The sequence below is a fragment of the Canis lupus genome, chromosome 5 (genome assembly GCF_011100685.1).
Source record: "Canis lupus familiaris isolate Mischka breed German Shepherd chromosome 5, alternate assembly UU_Cfam_GSD_1.0, whole genome shotgun sequence".
Taxonomy (NCBI): Eukaryota; Metazoa; Chordata; class Mammalia; order Carnivora; family Canidae; genus Canis; species Canis lupus.
Genome location: NC_049226.1, coordinates 55,026,471 through 55,039,683, shown reverse-complemented (window position 1 = coordinate 55,039,683; position 13,213 = coordinate 55,026,471).

The window sequence follows — 13,213 nt, the reverse complement described above, 5'->3', positions numbered from 1 at the left end:
GGGGCGCCTGGGTGGCTCAGTCGGCTGATGGTCTGACTCTTAGTTTCAGCTCAGGTGGTCATCTCAGGGTCGGGCTCCCCCATGCTCAGTGGGGGAGTCTGGTGAAGAGCTTCACCCTCTGTCCCTCCCCCACTTGTGCTTGTGCGCATTCTCAAATACATAAATCAATCTTAAAAAAAAAATAAGAGGAAATTCCTGTGGATTGATTGCATCTGACCCCACATGTCCACATGTGTGCATGTCCCTGGGTGTAAATGTGCATGTGCTCTGTGCTTATGGGTATGCACATGTTATGTCTGTGAGCCTGTGGATTTGTGTGTGTAGAAACAGAAATGTTCGCATATGGATGTGCGCCTGTGTGCGCACATGTGGTTTCCCCACACTATTAGTGGAAAGCATAATTGTGCTTTATGGCAGCGGCAGCTCCATTCCCCTATAGCCATTAGCTGCCTCGCTCCCGTCATGGGGGGTTGGGGAGGAGCTGCAGCTATTGCACCCTCCCTCCCCCATCCCTGCACTCTGCACAGCACCCGGCCACCCTCCCCCCCTTCACCATATGCCTGTCTTTTACAGTTCTTTGGTGCGTGGTGCTCATCGAGTGGCTAATTAGCTAAATGAATTAATTGACATCCATACGTGTAATTAGCAAATGGTTATAAGCAGCTATTCTCCTTGGGATGTCTAAAATTTCTAGGGGTCAGAGGCTGGGGGGTTGCTTTAGGGAGTAAATAAGAGCGGCCAGTGTGAGTGCTGAGGATGACAGCCCAGGGGACTCCACCTGCCCCACAGCCTGGCTGTGGAGGAGCCCCTGTGGGAACTCCTGGGAGGGAGGGAAGAGGTGCCTGCGGACAAGACAGGGTGAAACCACTGGGGCACTGGAAGTCAGGAGGTCTGGGTTCTGGTCCATTCATGTGACCTTCCCTGTGACCTTGGGTAAGTCTCTTCCCCTCTTTGGGCTACTTCTAAGAGGGATGGATGGGACCAGCTGATTTCCTAGGACTCTCTCATCTCTGACATTCTTCCTACCTTAAACTAAACTTTCTAACAACAAATAGGGCTGTGTAAAGATGGGGGTGATGTGCTCCCCTTCTTTATTCCAGAACACAACGTCACCAGGCTCTCTTACAATGGTAGGATGTGGTACATACTTGTCCTCTGTTCCATTTTTTAAAAAATTTATTTATTCATGAGAGACACAGAGAGAGGGGCAGAGACACAGGCAGAGGGAGAAGCAGGCTCCATGCAGGGAGCTTGTCATGGGACTCGATCCTGGGTCTCCGGGATCATACCCTAGGCTGAAGGCAGCGCTAAACCGCTGGGCCACTGGGGCTGCCCTTGTCCTCTGTTCAAAATGTCTTTGTCTACCTTCTCTGCCTTTAAGGTCTTCCAGCACAGCACGGTCCAATAGAACTTTCTGAAATGATGGACATGTCCTATATCTGTGCTGTCATGTAGGGTGGCCTTTGGCCACGTGTAGATACTGAACACTTAAAGTGTGACTAGTGCAACCAAGGAACGGCTTTTTTACATTCGTCTACTTTTATTTGAGTTTCAGTAATCACATGTGGTTAGTGCCTATTATATTAGCACAGCTCTAGATCCTTTAAGATCCAGTTAATTCACTTATTCATTCATGAATTCATTCCTCCAACAAATATTTATTGGGTGCCTGTGGGGGCCAGGCACTGTGAGGGCTGGGAGGATCCCTGCCCTCATGACACATTTATAGTGGGAGGAGATAGGAGGGTGAGGAGAGAGAAAAACGAAAAGACAAATAAAATAAATGGAAATTATAATAAGAACTATGAAAGAAATCAACTAGGGACTGAGAGTAGAAAGTCTAGAGGAGAGTTTTGTTATGTGGGGTAATCAGAAAATGTGTCTCTGAGGAGGTGTCCCTTAGGCTGGGACCCAAAGGATAAGAAGGAGCCCTCCCAGGAGGAGCGGAGAGGGTGCAACAAGTCCTGAGTGGGGGAGGCAAAAAAAGTTGGTGAGTTTGCAGCAGTCAGCAGGGTTGGGGTGTAAGGGGTGTCAGAGAGGGTCCAAGAAGCGAGGGGCCAGTGGCCTGTGGGGAGGACTTGTGGACTTGACGGGGTGGGCAAGAGTGAGGTGGGCCCTGAGGAGCTCATGGAGGCTGAAATTCATGAGGCTGACGTGGCTGCTCCAAAGAGGAAGTGGAGGAGGCTTTGAGGGGAGTGAGGGAGAAGGGCCCTGGCCAGGGTGGTGTGAGCAAGGAAAGCCTGTGATCACCTCCACCAGGAAGCTTTCCCTGGCTCCCCAAGCTGGACCAGGCACCTCGCTGTGATTATTCTACCCCCAGGCCTAACTCTGTCACAGCACTTTCATCTCTTGTCATTCATTGCCCCTTATAGAGGGACCCACCAGATGTGAGCCTTTCCCCATGGGGCCATGTTTGATTCTGTGTCCTCACCTGCGCACAGGGCTTAGGCAGGACAGCCCCTCCCAAACTCAGCCCAAGTGTCCTCCACCTCCTGGGAAGAGGCTGCCCTGGGAAGCTGGCAGTGATGGTGGGAGAGATGCCCCAGCCCCGGCCTCCTCTGCCATCTCTGCTGCCTCACTTTGCAGCTTAGAGTCTCTTTCCCATCCTTGGTCTCGACTGACTCTCCTAACAGTCCTGAAGGGCAGGTGGAGCCGTAATCCTTCTCTACCCATTTTACAGATGAACAAACAGGAATCCAGAGAGGCCAAGTGCCCCAGAGCAGGAGTCTCTCTTTGAGGACTCAAAGAGGAGTCACCTCTTTGGAGGTTACAGATTATAGAGGTTTCCTGTATAGCTTTGGGTCAGACAGCTTGGATTTGAATGCTGGCTGTTAAGTTCTTAGCTGTGTGACTTCAGGCAAAGTATGTAACCCCTCTGAGCATTAGTGTCCTCATCCCCAAAATGGTGGGAATAACCACATCTATTTCCCAGGGTGGTTGTGGGGCTTGAAAATGCTCAGCAGAGTGCCTGGCACATGAGAAGTGTTCAGTACTGTTGGCAATAGTTATTTGGGAATGTAATGGAAATTCTGTACTTCCACAAAATGGACTTACCTTCAGAAGGTCCTGCAGCCCAGCCATGGATGCCGTGGTAGCCATGAACCCCAGGTTAAGAAAATATGATAAAAAACAAGTCCCTAAGAGCAAAAGTAGTATCTCAGGAATAAAGTACCTAAGGAATAAAAATGTTCAAAGCGAACATGAAAAAAAATATTAACACTTAACAAGGTGATATTAAGGACGACTTAAATAGATGGAAACACTTAACATTGATGAAAGTGTCAATCTCCCAAAATTAATCTACTTTAAAAAAATAGTTATGTGTGTATGTATGTATGTATTTATATATTTGAGAGAGAGAGAGACATCATGAGCTGGAGGAGGGGCAGAGGGGAAATGAGAAAGAGTGAGAGAATCTCTCAGTCTCTTCATTGAGCACAGAGCCCCACCTGACGCAGGGCTGGATCCCACCATCCTGAGATCATGACCTGAACTGAAACCAAGAGTCAGACACGCAACTGACTGAGCCACCAGGCACCACTGAAAATTAATCTATTAATATCTGGGATCCCTGGGTGGCGCAGGGGTTTGGCGCCTGCCTTTGGCCCAGGGCACGATCCTGGAGACCCGGGATCGAATCCCACGTCGGGCTCCCGGTGCATGGAGCCTGCTTCTCCCTCTGCCTGTGTCTCTGCCTCTCTCTCTCTCTCTCTCTCTGTGACTATCACAAATAAATTTAAAAATTTAATCTATTAATATCTAAACATACTTAATGCAACTCCGATCTAATACTCCAAGAGGGATTTCCATGGAATTTGACATATTGATTCTGAAATGTACATGTAAGAATAAAGATCCCAAAACTAGCCAAGCCATTTCTGAAAAAGAATAAGGCAGGTAGCCTTGCCCTGCCAGATATCCATATTTATTATAAAGCTTTAATAGAACAGTGTGGGGTTGACACAGGTTGGACAAATTGACCAGTGAAATAGGATCGACAGCCCGACACAGACCTCTGTATGGAATTTACATGAGGGGAACAGAAAGCACTATGGCAGCGTGGATAAAACGATGGCAGATTCTGGAGCCAGATTGCCTGGCTTTGAATCCTGGCTTTGACATTTACTAGCCAGGGCAAGTTGCTGAATCTCTCTGGCCTCAATTTCCCCAGTGGGGAAAGAGGAAACATAAAATAAATGAAGTAGAGGACTTAGTTACAGGTATGGAAAAATGAGATTGAATTGGACCCAACTCTTTGCCAAAAAGTCAATTTCAAATCAGTTAGGTACTTAAATATCAAAAACAACACTTTGAAACTTTGAGAAGAAAATGTAAGTGAACATTATTGAAACTTGGGGTAATTCTTTTTTTTTTAATTTTATTTATTTGAGACCCAGAAAGAGAGAGAACATGAGTAGGGGGGGAAGGGCAGGCTCCCTGTGAGGAGCCTGATGCTGGACTCCATCCCAGGACCCCGGGATCATGACCTGAGCCAAAAGCAGATGCTCAACCACTGAACCACCTGGTGCCCGCCAAAATAAATCTTAAAGCAAGTAAAATATTACAAACGCAAGAACATATTTTAAATGCATGTCGTTGATAAAAGATAAGGATTAAGAACATGCAAAATTGGTAAGAAAGGAAAACTAGCCCAATCAAAAAATGGGAAAAAAAAACCCAACCAAGCATTTCTTAGAGGAGAAAACACACACGGCCAATAAACATCTGAAGAGATGCTCAACCTACTAGTAATCATGGAAACAAAAGCAAAGATAACAATGAAATATCACTTTACATTTGATTGGCCAAAATTAGGAGTCTGACAATTTATAGCAGGTGTGGATCAATGGGACTGCTTACTCATTGCTGGTGGACCACACACAGATACAAGCACTTTGAAAACAAGTTATTATTTTGGAACATTGGTCATTATCCCAGCCTATATTTCAGCAATTCTACTAGGTATATACCTAGGGGTTATGTGTGAGAATCTTTGTAACACCAATTTGCAGTAATGAAACAACAATAAACCTCCTCCTCCAAGCAAAGAAATGATGAATATAAAATTTAGGATAGTGATTCCCTGAGGTAGGGGAGGGACATGGGATGGAGAGGACAATATAAGTAAATGGTAAACGTAATGCTCTAAAATTTGAGTGGTGGGTTCACAGATCATTCATTAGATTTTTTTTTAAAGATTTTATTTATTTATTCATGAGAGACACAAAGAGAGAGACAGAGAGGCAGAGACACAGGCAGAAGGAGAAGCAGGCATGATGTGGGACTCGATCCTGGAAGCCTGATGTGGGACTTGATCCTGGGACTGCAGGATCACACCCTGGGCTGAAGGCAGGTGCTAAACCGCTGAGCCACCCAGGCGTCCTTTCATTAGATTATTAAAAATAAATCAATAAGCATTAGAAGACAGGCTACAGACTGGGAGAAAATATTTTCAAAAGACACATCTGATAAAGGTAGTTATCCAAAATATACAAAGAACTCTTGAGTTTCAACAATAAGAAAACAAACAACCTGATTAAAAAATGGGAAAAAGATTTTAACGGACACCTTACCAAAGAAGTTATACAGATGGCAGATAAGCATATGAAGAGCTACTCTACAGCATGTCATAAGGGAAAGGCAAATTAAAACAATGAGATAGCATGCCACATCTATTCAGAATGGCCAAAATCCAAACACTGACAACACTAAATGTTGGCGAGAGTGTGGAGCAAAAGCTTCTCCTCCCTCTCTAATCCCTGAGGCTGATAACCCAGGAGTCCCTTACAACTGCAGCATCAAGTGAAAGCGCAGGGCTCCTGGATGATGCCCAGAGGTCTCTTGAGTCAGGTCCAGATGTGGCTTATCTTCACCCAGAGAAATGAACCAGGGAATGAAGACACGGTACCTGCTAATCCCCTACCCCCAGTATAAATTGTGGGACTGGAACATAGTAATTATAACAAACATTCTTTTCAGAAAGGGAAAGAACAGGAGACACCCAGAAGTAGACAATGGCTCCTGACAATTCTGAAATTCTATTAGGCAGACATTTTTAGGGTCCTGTTCCATAGAGATGGAAAATAATCTTCTGGTAGGCTCAGCTTCTGCTCCCTGGGGATAGCTCCTTTAGGCCTTGTTCTCTGTGGCCTTTGCAGCACTCTGTATGAGGAATTCCCCTTTCCCATGATCTTCCTTGGCCACACCTGAAAATGATGTTGGGGAGTATACCCCAAGTTGGGGATGGTGTGATTTTCTCAGTCAGCTTTCTGCCCACAGAAGGATAGGGACCCGAGGGCCATTTTCTTACTTCATCGTTACAGTCTCTTAGGCCACGCTGGTAGTTCTTTTGCAACGAGAACGCTCTTGAAAACTTAGTTGGGGGATCCCTGGGTGGCTCAGCGGTTTACTGCCTGCCTTCAGCCCAGGGCGTGATCCTGGAGTCCCAGGATCGGGTCCCATGTCAGACTCCCTGTATGGAGCCTGCTTCTCCCTCTGCCTATGTCTCTGCCTCTCTCTCTCTGTGGCTCTCATGAATAAATAAATAAAATAAAATAAAAAAAAAAAAAAGAAAGAAACAAAGAAAGAAAGAAAGAAAGGAAAGAAAACTTAGTTGGTGTCTTATCTGTTTGTTTCTGCTCAGTTCCCTGTGCCGCTGAAACCATAGCCAGGTCTTTTCTAGGATTTGCTATGCTTCTTTGTCTTCTCACCCCCATATATCCTCAGTTTAAATGTGGGTATCTGGGGCCAACATGCTTTGTGTGCTGGCTGCTTTCCTATTGTCTGTCATCTCTTTGTTGGTTTGTGTTGACTGGAACTCAGCAAACCGCCACGTCCCCAGAGTCCTTGCCCAATGACTTCCTGTGAGATTCTTCTAGTGAGAGAACTGGCAGGAGATGAGAAGGTGGCTGAAGGGGAAGCAGGACTATCTTTCTAATTTCAGCACTGACTGGCATTCCTCCATGAGCAAAGGACCACTGTGGCTTCAGCTTTCAGCTTCTTTTGGCCCTTTCAGCCCCAGATACATCTGTGTCCCCTCAAAAGTTTCAGTACCAACCAACCACATCTCTTAGGGGTGTGAGGACCAGTTCCCCAGAGGTGCCATCACCAGCTGCCTGGTGTCCCCCTCAGATGTCCACACGCCAGCCATTGGTACCCCCCTGCCAGGTCTGAGTAGCTGCCAAGTGGGGTTCCCCAAACCTTAATTCTGCTAGCCACACCTCTTCCCTTCTATTCCGCCGTCCTAAAGACTAGCTGCTTTTGGCAATTACTAGTATCTCATTACTTCAGCCCTAGGGTTGGTAGCTCCTGCTTGGATTTACTAATAGCTGGGTGATATCAACATCCTCTTTTTGTTCTTTCAGACTTTCAACATGAGGTAACACCAACTGCCTGAATTAAATCTCCTTGAGACTCCTGGTGGAGCTTCTGTTTTTCTTACTAGACCAGACACATTGGGAGATCCACATCTCTAGATCCCTTTTCCTGAGCTATTTTGACCAATTGAAAGATTTACTGGGCCTTTACTGTGGTACTGACCCCATAACACATTTAAGGGTTCTCACAAGACAGGTGATGGCAATATTTATGTTTTCACCTAGCCTTTCCACTCAAAATTCTTCTCAGTTTCATCTTTTATAGATTGGGATTGAGAAGCACTCTTGAAAGTGCCTGAGTATCTTGACTCTTTCTGTTCCATTTCATTCTTACTTGCAAACTGGTCAATTCTTTTCAATTTTTAAAAAGTTTTAAGTAAACTCCATGCCACACATGGGGCTCAAACCCATGACCCCAAGATCAAGAGTCTCATGCTCTACTGGCTGAGCCAGCCAGGCACCCTATCAATTCTTTTCTCAAAGTGTATACATTGCCAAACATAGTTCACAGCAACTAATACACAGTATTAATGTTCTATTTCCAACCTCTTTCATTGAACTACAAGTTTTTTAGACCTCTGATCTGCCCTCCCACTTACTGTGGGACATAGTTTTACCAAATATTTTATCATTGCCTCTAATATAAATTTATTTGCTCCTCCATGCTCAAATGCTAAGTCAATGCCACATATTTTGGGTTCTGTTACAGCAGTATTCCACTTCTGATACCAACTTTTATTTTTTATTTATTCTTTTTTTTTTAAGATTTCATTTATTTATTTGAAAGAGAGAGAGAGAGAGAGAGAGAGACCACAAGAAGGGGGAGGAGCAGAGGGAGAAGCAGACTGTGCTGAGACACAAGGCTCAATCCCAGGACCCTGAGATGATGACCTGAGCTAAGTTAGCTGTTCAACAGACTGAGCCACCTAGGGACCCCTACTGGTACCAATTTTCCATGTTAGTTGGGAAAGGCTAGGTTATGAAGAGGTAACAAACATTTCTGTAGTCTCAGTGGTTTAACCCAACAAAGGTTTATTTCTCACTCAGGCCAATGTGTCCATCACAGGCCAACTAGGGACTCTGTTCCATGTTCTCATTCCAGGACTGTGTTGAATGCCGCACATCACCATGGGCTCCCCCATGGGGAAGAGGTAAATCATACACTTTTAGAGCTTACAACTAAAAGAAAACATGTAACTTGGCCAAGCAAGTCACATGGCCTACCTTTGTAAGGGTCAGGCACATGCAATTCTACTACACATCTAGGTGGAGTACAGTCTAATCCAGTAACCCAAAGAATAAGACCAAATTGGAATGGGAGAATGGATGGCTCTGTGAAGAAAAAAGAGTGGATTTGATAAACCATCTGATGTGATAGAGAAGTGATAGAGATAGCCACAAGTGTATGGAAAGCACAGAGAGGTAAACCTGTTCAGATCTAATGAGTAAGAACAAATTAAGGAAAATAGTACAAGAGGTAATTAGAAAACAAAAATAATTAGAAACCCTAGGAAAAACAAACAGCTCTGTAAGGAAGCAAATGCAATAGTACCCAACTGGCTCTGGAAAACTAATAGTCCCCTAGCTGATAATAATGTAAACACTGTATATTAGAATCAGCCTATAGTCAAAGCGTTGAGGATTCAATTATGGTCACAGGACAGAATTTAATGTTAACAATTCTGACCATTAAAAAATTCAGACAGGGAAGCCGAAAAGTAGAAGAGGGAGAGGAAAGCTGAATGGGAAAGTAAAAGGCCCTAATATCCTCAGTTTACAGTGAGGCAGCAAGCAGAATTGTCCGTAGATTATGGAGTAAGGGGAAGAGTGTATGTGTGTCACTTGACTTTACAAAGGTCACCATGGATAGAATCCTGTTGGTGTGGGAGAGGAGAAGAATTATGGCAGTGGTACATGTTAATTCATCACCTGTCATGGAAGGACACTTATAGATAATGTTTGAAACTGATAAAGTGAGAAATTGCTGTATAAGCACGTTATTTATAAAATTGTAGATAACAACTAGAAGAAATAGCTGAAAGAATTAAAAAGTGGTTGCTTCTTGGGTGATGGTTAGGAGGAGAAAGGGAGAGTACCATTGCCTTTCATTATAAATCTTTTAGTACTATTTAATTTTTAAACCATATGGATAGATATATTTCTTAGGAAAAAAAATTAAAATACAATTCTGTTTTTAAAAGGGCTTTTACAAACAAATGAAACTGAAGATCAAGGAAATTAAGTAACATGCTCAAGGTCATGGGGCTTCGTGGCAGAGTTGGATTCAAACACAGGTTCTTTGACTTTCAGTTCATCTCAGTTGGTTACACAGGCCATTTGGCAAACATTATTGAGTGCCTATTTTGGGTATGATGGCAGGTGCAAGGGCCAAAACACACCAATCTTATATTGTTCATAGGTTGCACAATCTATTGCAGGAGGGCAGACACTTCAACCAATCCTTACATGCCATGTGGTTACATGATCATGTGTGCAAGATTCAAAAATCCATGTAGTGGGATATATTTATATGATTCTCAGTCTTTTTAATTTTTTTAAAAAAGATTTTATTTATTTATTCATGATAGACACATACAGAGAGAGAAAGGCAGAGACACAGGCAGAGGGAGAAGCAGGCTCCATGTAGGGAGCCTGATGCGGAACTCGATCCCGGGACTCCAGGATCACGCTCTGGGCCAAAGGCAGGCCCTGAACCGCTGAGCAATCCAGGGATCCCTCAGTCTTTTTAAAAAAAGATATTATTTATTTATTCATGAGAGATACACAGAGAGAGGCAGAGACATAGACAGAGGGAGAAGCAGGCTCCCCAGGGGGAACCTGATGCTGAACTTGATCCCAGCACCCTGGGATCATGCCCTGAGCTGAAGATGGACCCTCAATCACTGAGCCATCCAGGCGTCCTGGTTCTCAGTCATTTCTATGTACAATTAGGTTATTGCTAGCCATGTAGGAATGAAATGATAATAAATGCTTGAGTAATTCAAAGGCATAAAAGGGGAAAAGGAGAACAAAGGGCTGATGAGACAAAAAAAAAAAAACCCAAAAACAAAAAGCCTAGCAAGATGATAGACTTAACCTCACTACACCAATAATCACATTATGTGTAAGCAGCCTAAATACTACAATCAAAGGGGAAAAAATTTAAGACTTGATTCAAAAAAGCAAAACCCAAATATATACTATTTATAAGACTGTAAAAAATATACTTTAAATATAAAAACACAAATATGTTAAAAGTAAAAGGACATAAAAAGATATTTTATGCTAGCAGTAATCAAAAGAAAGTAGGTCTAAGAGCAAAGAATATTACCGGAATAAAGAGAGTCATCACATAATGATAAAAGGCCAATTCATTAATTGCTTAATTAATTCTAAGTGGTTATGCACTTAGTAACAGAGTATCAAAATATGTGAAACAAAACCTAATAGAACTGCAAAAAGAAATGGACAAATATATAATAGGGTAAAATATCTCAACACATTCAACATATTTGATAAAACACCTAGATAAAAAGTCATTAAGAATATAGAAGATTTGAACAATGCTCAACCAGCTTAACCTGATGTTTACAGAATACTCTACCCAACAACAGCAGAATATGCATTCTTTCCGAATGCACATGAAATACTATAGAAGACTATATTCTGTGCAATGAAACAAGTTTCATATATTTAAAGATTTATTTATTTTAATTTTTATAAAAGATTTTATTTATCTCTTTATTTATTTATTTGAAATAGGGGAGTGGGTATGAAGGGCAGGGGGGGGAGCAGAGGGAGAGGGACAAGCAGACTCTGTGCTGAGCATGGAGCCCAACACAGGGCTCAGTCTCATGACCCTGAGAACATGATCTGAACTGACATCAAAAATCAGAGGCTTAAGTGACTGAGTTGCCTTTTAATATATTTAAAAGTGTTCTAACCATATAGAATTAAATTAGAAATTGATAACAGGAAGATATTTGGAAAGTTTCCACATATTTTAGGATATAGAAATGCACTTCTAAATAACTCATAGGTCAAAAAGAAATCACAAGAGAGATTAGAAACAATTTTGACCTGAATGAAATGAAAACACAATATTGAAGTTTAGGGGATGCAGCTAAAGTAATTGAGGGAAATTTATTGTATTAAACACTTAAAAAAAGATTTTATTTATTTATTTGGGATAGAGAGCAAGGGAGAGAGAGAAAGAGAGCACAAATAGGGGAAGGAGCAGAGGGAGAGGGAGAAGCAGACTCCCCACTGAGCAGGGAGCCCAATGCTGAGCTCGAACCCAGGACCCTGAGATCATGACCTAAGCCTAAGGCAGACGCTTAACCAACTGAACCACGTAGGTGCCCTGAAATGCAAAAATTCTTAATAAAGTTTTAACAAATCAAAACCCAAAATATATCAAAACTAAAATATATCATTTTGCAATGCATATTATCCTGGAGATGTAAAGTTTCTTTAACATTTAAAAAGTAATAAATATAATTCACCATATCAACACATTTAAAAGGATAAACCATATGATCATCTCAATAGATACAGAAAAAGCATGTGATAAAATTTTTTTTTAAAGATTGTATTTATTCATTCATGAGAGACAGAGAGAGAGAGAGAGAGAGAGAGAGAGAGAGAGAGAAAGGTGGAGACACAGCAGAGGCAGAAGCAGGCTCCATGCAGGGAGCCCGATGTAGGACTTGATCCCGGGTCTCCAGGATCACACCCTGGGCTGAAGGCAGTGCTAAACCACTAAGCCACGGGGGCTGCCCAACATTTGATAAAATCTAACATCGATTCCTGATAAAAACTTGCAGCAAACTAGAAATAGAAGGAAGAGCACTTCCTCAATCTGATAAAGGGCACTTATGAAAAATCTAACATCCTAACATCTTACAAAATGATTAAAGATTGGGTGCCTCCCCCTAAGATCAAGAGCAAGGAAAGGATGTCAGGATCTTACCATTTGTATTTAACATTGTGCTGGGAGTTTCTAGTCTGAGCAATTAGTCAGGACAAATAAATAAAAGGCATAGAGATTGGAAATAAAAAGGTAAAACTGTCTTTACTTGCAGACATCATGATCATCTATGAAAAGAAATTTTAAGATTTTTTTTTTTAAAAGATTTTATTTATTCATGAGAGACACACAGAGAGAGGCAGAGACACAGGCAGAGGGAGAAGCAGGCTCCATGCCGGGAGCCCAACGTGGAACTCGATCCCGGGTCTCCAAGATCAGGTCCTGGGCTGAAGGCAGGTGCTAAACCGCTGAGCCATCCAGGCTGCTCCATTCTAAGATTTAAATGGAGATGTAAAGGACTCCGAATAGCCAAACCATTTTGAAAACGAACAAACTAGTAGGATTTATGCAGTTTGGTTCCAAGACTTATTATATGTGAGAGTAGTCAGGAAAAGATAGTATTGACCTAAAGGTAGACCTGTAGGTCAACAGAACAAAGTAGAGAGTCCAAAAATAGACCCCCACATGTAGAGTAAATTGACTTTTGACAAAGGTGCCAAGGTTAATTCAATGGGGAATGATGATAATCTTTTTAACAAAGATTGTTGGAACAACTGGATAGCCACATGTAAAAACAAAACAAAACAAAACAAAACAAAAAAACACCTCTATTTTTACCTCATGCTGAATCTGAAAATTAACTTGGAATAGATGATTGTCTAAATATAAAAGCTAAAACTATAAAACTTCTAGAAGCAAACATAAAAGTCTTTTTTTGGGGGGGGGTTGAAATTAAAAAAATCTTTTTTTTTTTTTAAGATTTTATTTATTTATTCATGAGAGACACACAGAGAGAGAGAGGCAGAGA